Source organism: Aptenodytes forsteri, unplaced genomic scaffold (assembly GCF_000699145.1).
Source record: "Aptenodytes forsteri isolate BGI_AS27 unplaced genomic scaffold, ASM69914v1 Scaffold119, whole genome shotgun sequence".
In the NCBI taxonomy this organism is placed as follows: Eukaryota; Metazoa; Chordata; class Aves; order Sphenisciformes; family Spheniscidae; genus Aptenodytes; species Aptenodytes forsteri.
Window position 1 is genome coordinate 8,279,912 of NW_008796165.1, and position 11,109 is coordinate 8,291,020.

The following is an 11,109-nucleotide window of genomic DNA, read 5'->3' on the forward strand; positions in this document are numbered from 1 at the left end:
GGTGTTGCGCAGCTCGGGTGACGCTCGGGGACGGGGACCGCGGGTGCGTGCACTGCCCGGGCTTTGTCCGGACGCATTCACCATCGCCCGGGCTTCGCTCCCGTATTTTTAGCAGCGTCTGATCCCCAGTAAGTAACTCTCCCAGCGCAGTAGCTCCTGTTTCCCTCGGTCGTGTGGGGCACCAGCAGGGAAGTGGTTCCCATTGTTCGGTTTTTTTCTGTCTCTGAGAGAATCTGTTAATTTACATCTTGATGACGAGCGGGCGGGGGGCGGGTATTTTCTTTATCGCTTTCCTCGCAGCGGAGGACAACGTTGATGTAGAGTGGTGATGGCGTTAATGTGAAAGCCCTGCTCTTGGCCGCTTCTCGGAGGGGTGGCCGTGGAAAGGGGAAGCTGAACTTGGGGTTGCACTTGTCTGCTCCTTGTGGTCTCCATCCCCATATATAGAAATGTATATTGCCCTAAACAAGCCATCTGCAGTAAACGGTTGTACAGCACTAAAAAATGAAAAAAAAAAAAATTTCCAGTGGTATAACTGCACGTTTTATTCAAGTTTTAGAAGTATTTTCGTACCTGAGAAAATGGGATATGTTCCAGAGAAATCTACAGAACTGACAGTTGAGACACACATTCTGGAGGGTGACTTGAGAGCTCTCTGTTTTCTAGGATGGGAGTCATTCAGTAGTTGCAGACCTTGACGTATAATTAACAAAATTGCAGGAAGTATTTAACCTGGCAGACGTGTAATCTGCAAATGCTTTACAAGTTCAAGAATTACAGCCCTCACAGGAAGCCCCATAACTGTTGAAGAGAAGCCCCGTACGTAGCAGCCCTTGCTGGTACAGTGAAGCAGCACTGGTGTTGCTTGGCAGTGTGTGCCGGTTTTGTTTGGGTGCAAAAGCTTAATATTAGAATAAATATCCTGATGTGGGGAATTTTTTTCTGACTTCCAAACTACGTCTGCTGAAGTCCAATAAATAGAAAGTGCTTGGTGGCAGATTAAGTTTTTTAAAGGTTGTGTTGTTCTAAGTTAAGCCTGAATTGTCCATGCGGTTTAGGAACGCATCGTATTTTTGTCAAATCAGTACAGAGAGTTTGACTGTTCATGCTATTTGTTGCATTTACATCTGTGATTCTAGGAAGACTTGCGAAGGTTTGTTTGTTTTTTTTTCCCTTGGAAAACAACCTGTTAGCTCTTGTAAGAGCCACAAATCAAGTATGTGCCTTATGCAGGCCTTCTCATGTGGATTTCAGTGGTAGATAAGTACTCTTCCTCCATTGCTGTTTGTTTTTTTTTGAATTTTTTTCTTGATGAAGAACTTTTTGCTCATGCGTATGGATGGTTGACTGAGAACACAGTAGACAGTAAAATAAATGAACCTACAGGTGTCTATTATTGAGTAAGTGTATTCATAGCAAAACTTCCCTTGCTTGAATAGAGCTGTGTAGCATCGGGTGATGTGCCCATGGGTGCTTGGCTGTCTCGAACGTTGCTGGCTGTCCTGAAAGCCCCTCCACTGATCCTAGCAATTCCTAAAGCTCCACCTTAAGGTAGTATTTTGTGTCTCATATAATCAAAATTCAAAGCTACTCTTTCCACAAATTTTGAACCACAATGGTTTGTGATTTTAAAAAAAGGCCTTACCTACAATATTGTGCAGCATTTCATACAGTTCGATGTCAAGGGGAGTTATAATTTTGAATTGTTGTGGGTTTAGAAGATGCGCAGGACAGACTCTGAAGAATGCTCCGTTATTGCTGTTGTGCTAGTGATAGGTCACTCTCTCATTTTAACTTTCAGGTGGCAGCTTGGATTCAGTGTTACAAATGGGAATTTAGGAGTTTTGTCCTTGTGTGTAATAATTACTTCTTTCACAGTGTCTTAACCAGAATTAGAGTGTATATGAGAATATATAGACCTGAGGAAGGAAGGCAGGGAAGAGGATGAAATGAGTTTGAAAACTAGCTTGTGGCAACTAGCAGTATGTGCAAGAAACTAGGAGATGAACAATTTAAAATCTAACTACTGAAATTTCAGCTGTAAAATGGACATACTTTAGAAGAGAATAAAATCTGGGATGTTTGCTTCTCTTGGGTTTGCAGCAATGATGTGTCAACTTCTGAACAGATCTTGCAAGGTATGCAAACCAGGAGAAGGAAGCTTGTTGGGTGAAGATAGAACTCATTTTCTACAACTGTGTATGTCTCTTGTAACTAACTTCTGTATTATTTTGACATTTAAAATGCTTTTTCATGTTCTGACAGGATTGTGCTGTGGGCATCCATATGGGAATCTTGTTAAGCCATAATTTTTATTTAGCTATTTATTTCTAACTGCAAAATGCGCCCCCGATAATCATTTCAGTATTGCATGTCTAATTTCTTTTATCAGTGAATGCTATTGAACTGGCTGTGTAAAATTCCTGCTTCCAAAAGTGAGAAGGAAAATTGAATTGTCAGTATGGACACATGGAGTAATGGGGAATATAACTTCCATTCAGAGGCTCTGCATATATCTGTCTCTGTGGCAGTACATGTTATAAGCTACAGTAGAAAGGCTTCAGAGAGGAAGCATCTTTTTAAACAGGTATCTGAGTTAATGAGAACGTGGCCCATTAAAACATCAGCCGTTTTCCAGTGCATCAAGCTTAACGGCTAACACAGAACACATGGAGTAATGGGGAATATAACTTCCATTCAGAGGCTCTGCATATATCTGTCTCTGTGGCAGTACATGTTATAAGCTACAGTAGAAAGGCTTCAGAGAGGAAGCATCTTTTTAAACAGGTATCTGAGTTAATGAGAACGTGGCCCATTAAAACATCAGCCGTTTTCCAGTGCATCAAGCTTAACGGCTAACACAGGAAATAATTAAAACACACCAAAAAAAGAGTGTGTTTGTGTGTAGGGGGGGAAAGAAAGTGATTTCAAGAGTGGACCAACATTTTCATAGACAGATGCTAACTTTGGATGCCTCCATTTTAGAACCCAGAAATTACAACTGTTTTTCTAAGTGCTAAGCACATGCAACTCCGTTTTTAACCAATGAATCTGTGATTAGAGTTAGCTTTGGTTTTGTTTTTTCTCAAGTCCTCAAAATTGAGTATGCTTTCAAGTTTGTTTTCCTTTTCTGTGTATGACTTCTTCGCCATCTGTTGGCAATATGCCTTCTGCTGTTTTTCCATACAAGTTCACTGTTTTTTCCAGTTTCTCTTACTTCTAGTAGTTCTTCTCAAAGACTTTATTTTGCAAAACAGATGTGTGACTTTTCTTAATCCTTGTCTCCTATTTCTGTTCTTAAATAGTTCCTTAATAGTTGCAGGAAATAATTTGCCAGTTTATTAAACTTTTGAATTGTATACAGTAAAGTACAGAATACATCTTTTCTCTCTAAGTTTCTAAAAAGTACTGCTGTGGACAAAATATGCTGCACTCTTCTAAGGAAAGACATATACTACTTGCTAAATTAATAAGCTAAAAGCATGAGTGATAAGTGCAGGTTCTTGGTATTGGTACTGAACTCATAAAAGCACATGTGAAATGTTGATGTAGCAGATAGACTAATAAAATATTTTACCCCTTTATCTGAAGAGATCCAAAGCATGCTCCGGTACTCAGTACCGCTCTGTGTTGTCTTGGAGGCTCAGATAAAATATTTCAGTCATTTTGGTTTTTGTTTTTTGTTTTGTTTTTTATTTGGGGGGATTAATTTAAACCTTCTGACCTGGATACTCCTTTGATTAGGCTGTAGGCACAAAATGAGATGAGAGATCACAAACATGAGCTTAACCTAATGTCGTGCTCCCATAATCTTCCAAAAGCTGTTGGGGACAGCAGGTTTTGAAAGCGCAATTTAGGATGTCTCATGGCTTCTCTTAAACTGAGGTTGCTGCCATGGCCTTGGGCCTGCTGTGTTAACGGAGCATCACCTGTACGCATTGTACCCTCATCCCCATCCATCTGTCTTGTCGTGCTTCGTTCCAGCCGTCCCAGGTTCAGGGAGGTGGCACAGCAGCCTGTGATGATGGTGCCCTCGGTCCCCTAGTAAGACACCCTCCAGGATCCCCTTAGCCTGGCAGTAGGTGCAGCCTTGGAGTGTTGCTTATCCAAGAAGCTGAAGAAGTCCCCAGTTTGAACAGTCAGAAAACTTTATTGTAATATTCTACTGCATTTCTATGTGAAACTTGCCCCTGTGGGTGCATGTAGGATGTATTCTGCGTAACAGAGCAACAACGCTTTTATTATACTCTCATCATGACTTATTTTATGACTTAAGTAATACATTGTATTGGTGTTCTGATGCTGTCTTTACTTAAAGACATGGTAATTAACATCATTAAAACTTGCAAACCAAATTAATTCTGATATAGCAGTTGCATCCATTTATAGAAACATCCATACAAAATTCCCTTGGGCTGCAAATGAGATGATCTGTCATGTGTGACTGCGTGTATTGTACAAGAAAGAAGACTACAGCAGTGTAACGTGTTATAATTTGACATTGAGTGGTTGTGCAAAGCTAGAAGTGTTGGTATAGGTTGGAACAGCATAAGAGGAGGAAAGATGTTACATATGGAAAGCTAGCCATGAAAAAAAGCAAACCAACTAGTAAGTTTGCTTTCATGTAAGAGAAAGGAATATATTTAAAAACTGCATATGCAGGTCTTGCCCTTTTCTCTGCTTGTCCTCCACATCTCGCTGACATGTATGAATTACAGTTGCATTTGTGGATGTGAACTAAAATTCCTCAGTCTAGTGGAAACTTCAAAGGGGTTCAAACAAGAGTGTCTCTCTGTTGGTGTGTTGCTGGCTAGTGCCCTCTGGCAGCAGTGTCCTAGGTGGGGATCAGTGACGGAGGAGCTGAAGTTGAGAGTTTGCTGCATGGATGAGAAATGGTAGAGTAAGCCAGTGATGTTTCGTGTTTACTTCTTTTCAAGAATATGATTGCTTAAGCTATCTTATATAACTGGTTCTCAGCAATGAACAAGTGATATAATAATATTCTGAAATAATATCTCTAACTGTGAAAGAGCAAGCACTAAGTGCTAAAGTCACTCCTGATAAATTGTTGCGATAAAATTTAGATGGCTGCATTCAGAAAATCTGTAAGCCCTCCATGTCTTCTGGTGCAGTTCTGGTAAATTATTTGTATGCGCAAAGCAATAATAAACTTTTTTTTAATGTCTATATAGGGGTATACAGTTCATTTATCCAGACAGTAATGAATGATACGTATTATGAACTTCATTGTAATAGCATCCAAGGTTATCTGGTTAGTGAACAATATGCCTTGACACTCCTTCCACATCTGAAGAACTTAGCAAGTTGTCTAGAGAATTTTGTTGCTGGTAATCAGTGCTAGATGGAAAGTTTCCTGAGGGTGCCAAGTCTAACTTCCTTTCTAGGTAACAGTTAGAAAAAAACTGTGCACCTGTATTTCCTGTCCTAATGCATACTGGTTTCAGTGGAGCCTGCCAGGCTGGCTGATTGGTGCTGTCTTCCATTTTGCTAGTGAAAAAAGCTGGGGGGGCAGGGGAAGAAGAGAGGAAAGAAGGCAAACCTGAAAATAAGGGATACCAGATGGTATCACAGAGTTAGGTAACTTTAATCTTGAAAATACCGATTCATAAACTGGTTTTAATGAATATTGTAATTCTTTGCCTGCTTAAAATAGATTCTTAAGTCCAATTGGTTATAAATATGTTAGACATGGCTAGTGGAAATGGGAAGTGTATGCTGATGTTAGTTCTCTATGTTACTATCTTTCTATGATGAAAATTAGAGCCAGTTTCTAGACTCAGTGTTATTGAGTTGGCAATCGGTAAAGATCTGTTCCTAGCCATCTTGGCCAGAAGGTTTTTCAAGAGGAATTTTGAAAAGAACAGGATACGTTTATAATCGTATTTGGCAGAGTATTGCTTGCTGTTTTACATGGATTTCTGCAAGAAATATCTTAAGTTGGATCAAGATGCTATACAAAGTTCCTCCCTGTCTGCCCGTGTCCCTGTTCATCACTTAAAGGAAAGAAGCTCGGTTTAATGAACACTTCCGCAGACCCTGGTAACGGTCGTAGTCAAACTGGTTGCAGAATGTAAGGTCAAGAAACTAAAAATAACACCGCTTGCTTGTGACAGACTTGTGTCTTCCAATCTTTGTGCTTGTCCTTGTTATTGCCTCCCCACAGACACACAAAGAGAAACGTATTTATATTTTGAAGAAGTAATGGTCTGTGGAATAGACTAAAGCAAATCAGCCGTGACTTTTCTATGAGCTAATGAAACAGTTCCTAAGAGACCAAAGAATTACAAAATGAGCTGGTTTTTAGGGATGTCATGGCTGGGTTAGAATAAAACCTCTCCAGGGGAAAAAGCTGAAGAATCGCTATTCTTTGACTCTAAAAGGCAAAGCAAGCTTCAGTCTTGATTTAGACTGCAAGAAAAATTTGCCCTGATGTTTTGAAGGTCTCGGAAGTGAAGATGTGTCTTGCTTCCTGAAGGTAGGATGTGTTTTTGTAGAAGACACTATCTTTCTTGTTGTTCTGCCAGCCTCCTGGGGGGGCAGCCGCAGCAGCAACCTGTCCCAGCAGAGCTAGAGTCGATGTGTAGCTTCTTGCTGGGTAAAACTGCACTGTGGACTTCAACCAAAAAAAAAAAAAACCAAACCACCCCCAATACTGAACAAAACCCCCAAAATCTACCAAAAAATCACCCTAGCAGCCCTAGCATAAGCATTCATTGTTCTTAGTTCAGTCTTCTGTTTAGTTTGTAACTTTTAGCAAATCACTGAACTGGTCTGTGCTTTAGTTTCCTCACTGTAAAATGAGGAGTAAAGGAGTGATAAACTTTATCTTTAGTGCAGGCATACTTTAGTAATTTAATTCCTGTTTGTAAAGTGTTCCATGATAATTTGATTTTAATAAAGTAATATTCCTCTATTATAAAATGAACCTCTGCAGGAATTTACAACAAACCTGCTGCTGTAGAGAGGGAGCTTTATCAGAAGATCTGTTTAAGGCAGTAGATAAGTCTTCAAAAATCTGTTTTGGAATCTGATAGTTCAGTGTTTATTTGGCAGCCCGTGTTCCAGATGCTCAATTATTAGGAATGAAGAGGCCATGGAGATGGTAATAAGAAATCTTGCCTAATCAGGATGATGAATCTTCGTTATGCTGGGAGATTGTGCATTCTTTCAGGCAAGCCAACCCAAACAAGCAGTACCGCCCTCCCCAAAATCTAGGACCACCATGTGTTTAGGAAGCTCTTATGTTTCCTGTATGTACCACTGGATCATTTCTGTGATCAGCAGCTGTTGCTGGCCGGACATCTGGACTTTGGTTTCAGAACCTCAGAAAATAAACTAGTTTTATGTTTTGAAGAGATAATGATCTGTGGAATGGACTAACGCAAATCAACAGTGACTTTCCTATGAACTAATGAAACAATTTCCAAGAGACCAAACAGTTATAGAGTGGTTGTTTTATTTACCAGTCCTCCATAGGAATCTGTCGGCTGCTCTGTTTCTCATCAGTGAGGAAGAAAGTCAGTATGCTGGTGGCATAAAAGCTGCTGGGCCATGATACACGTGCAGTGACACGGACAAACAGCAGATACGTGCAGCAACTGGAGGAGGAGATAAAAGAACCGTCCTTTCAATTGCAGTTGCGTCAGCCAAATCACAACCAGCTGGTTTATTGCATCGGGCATTTCTGCTGATCCACCAGAATGCTTACGCATGCTCTCTGCTTCGCGCATGCATACCATCGTATCAAAGGCTGGGCTGACTTTTGAGCGTTCTCATCCTGCCTCTGTTTTTAGCCACTGGTTTAGTTTAGGGATGATGTAGACCTGAGGTGCCTGGGGGAGGACTGAAACTGTGGGAGGGATGAGAGAAACTGTGACTCAGGAAATTCAGTTTCTCCCTTAGCCCTGCATGCAGCAATGAATGTGCAGACTATTATCCCTGCAATACTGAAACCTGTTTCCCTTGATCGTATTTTTTGGACACTGGAGAGGCCTCTGTGTTCTCTCGTTTGCTTTTTCTCCACTCGGAGCAATTTGTATTTCTAGAGGCATAGTTCAGAAGCAGTCCCTGTATGTACTTCACTGAACTCCAAGGCCAAATGCCCGTGCAGGGACAACCTCATCTTCAGTCAAAGACAAATCTCAGCTGGCTGACAATGCCGAGTTTTTTAGAGCTTGGGATTGTAGCTAGCCCACATGCCATTAGAGTTTGGACTGCAAAGTGAGGTCCTAGAAGCATCAAGGAAATGCCTGGTTTATGACTAATAAAATTTAATGGAGCCGTGTGAATATCCAGTGGTAAGCAAAAAATCGGACAAAATTGGACAAAAGCAAGGAATCTGATGTTTTGCAGCCGTGATTAAAACCATTAAATTTACCAGATACTGGCAATTTCTAATCTTTGTCATGGCATAACTGCTTTTTTTAAAAAAAAAAAAAAAAAAAAAAAAAAAAAAAAAAAAAAAAAAAATTTTTAGAGCTTGGGATTGTAGCTAGCCCACATGCCATTAGAGTTTGGACTGCAAAGTGAGGTCCTAGAAGCATCAAGGAAATGCCTGGTTTATGACTAATAAAATTTAATGGAGCCGTGTGAATATCCAGTGGTAAGCAAAAAATCGGACAAAATTGGACAAAAGCAAGGAATCTGATGTTTTGCAGCCGTGATTAAAACCATTAAATTTACCAGATACTGGCAATTTCTAATCTTTGTCATGGCATAACTGCTTTTTTTAAAAAAAAAAAAAAAAGTCAGACTAGAGTATAACCCAGAAATATATCTATAACATAGCTATATATACTTGAGCAGTAGTTCTGTAAAGGCTGTAAGGTTTCCCTATATTCCTCACCACTACCACTCTGTATGGCTGTCCTGATGATTTGTATACAAGCTCTAGCCAGAAGGAAATGGAGCAATATTTATCTGACTTTATTTATTCCTGTAAGATGCATCTTGGTAGTGAGGGATACAAATCTCTTATGATGTAGTGTGCAAACGTTGCAGAATTGAGTGAGGCTGGGTGCTCTTGCCCTTTCTGTTTCAGAGCTGCAGGAGACTTATCTAAGAGATCAAAGTGCATCAGATTCCATTATTTCAGTATCTATGGGACAGTATAACGCATGACTACGCTGGGATGATGCCTGTGTCTGACTTTTATTCATCGTCATAATTAAACCCAGATACAGAGTTTGTTTTGTGCACTGAACATTAATCACAACATTTTATTAACACGGTTGTTGAAATCTGTACTTCAGACATAGTATAATTTTGCAGTATAGATTAAGACCAGTATTTATTTTGCCTGAATAAATTAATTTTATTTAAAGTTCAGAAAGAGAAGTGATTGCTCTCAGGTTTTGAGCAAACAGGTGCAAGCATAGCTCAACTACAGATATACCAAACTGCTAAACTGGTTTGGTCTGTACTGTTGCTTAACAGAAAGCAGTTAACTGCTGTATTCAGTGGAAACTCTATAAAAGGCTCAGATGAGCAAACTAATGCTCTAAATTCAGATTTAGTTAAGACACCAAAATTAATATTTTAACACCTGTAGACTTTATTTCGTGCTCTATAATAGTACTTGCTTAATTGCCATTGCCAGTTTCTGATGTTTTGGGATTTCTCTTGGTTGTTTTCTGTTTAGGTATTAAGATTTGTATTGCAGTTGCATCCATGTATCTTCAATTTAGCTTATGAAATATGACTAAGTCATTGTTTTAGTGTTTGCTTCACAGAGTTCTGTAATGTTACATCTATATATTTGGAGACCTTGTCCCGTGGAGAGTGGCATCCTTGAAAGTATATTACCCTTCTTGGAAGGAAACAATATCACTTTTAAAATTCAAGCAAAAATACTTATTTTAAGTTAACTGTTAATTCTTTTCTAGGTTAGTGCTTTTTCACCTCTTAGTTCCTGGGTCTCTGAGCCTCTATGGGCTGTTTTTACAGTGCTCACAAGAGCTAATAAAATCCCATCTCTAGTCACTAAACTGAGAATACAGGTCCACACCTCTACTTGACAATTTTTAGGGATCTGCAAATCAGAAATGAGTAAGAAGCACTGCATAGGTAGTGTTACTCTAAGGTCTGTCCTGAGCCAAGAAAACTCCTCTGCCTGCCCTGATAGGGGTGTGCCTCTTTAGCTAATGGCATCCATGTGATGCTGCAGTGGCTATGATGGCCAGGTACCCTCCAGCAGCTGGACTGAGTTACATGATGGCCATTGGCCCAAACCTGACTGAGATGCTCAGTTGTTCTCCCACCGCGTCCTTGATTGGAAGTGGTAGTGTGGTACTTAAATCCATCAGAGTGGATTCATACGGTAAGTTGCTTGGAGCTCTGCTGGGTTGTATATAATCTTTCCAGCCAGTCATCTGTAAGAACCAAAAATGAGGTGCAAGGAGGGATTTTACATTATGTTTGAATTTAGACAAACTCTCTGGAATTTCTAAGAATTGAAGTTGTATTTATTTTACTGTGTGGCTAAACTACTGAAAGTAAATTTACCGAAGAATGCCCATTCCTTTTGTAAATATAGTGGGTTTCTTGATTTACAGTAGATGGAGTCAGGTATTCAGAGACACAATGTTTAATAACTAATTAGTTTTATTTTTAAAAATCCTTCAGGAAAGAAAAAATACTACCCACACAAAATTTCATGCTCCAGGTAATCTTTGTTTTCCTTTATAAACTGTATTCTTGTTCAGTGAGTAACCTGTTTTTTCTTACCTCCCAGAAGAAGCAAGATGACCTAGATCTAGAGCTTCCTGGGGAAAAGTTCACTTCACCCTATATATAGCTTCTCCTGAAGTGTATTTATGTAGCTGTCACCTACTCTGAGCTGATAAACTGAGGAGAAAAGAGCTATAGTTTTGGGCTGAGGTAGGAAAGGAGGGTGTTTTATACTTCCTCTTTTTTTTGGGTTTAATAAATACATCTTACGCACATGCCACTAGTTGGATTCCAGCGTGGTGGAGGCCAGACTTCCAGACTCCCAGCTGCCACACACAGAACTTCATGTCTCTGTGTCTCTTCAGTGTGCTGCGGCTGAATAATGACCAATTACCTCTTGGTTAACGAGTGAATTAGATC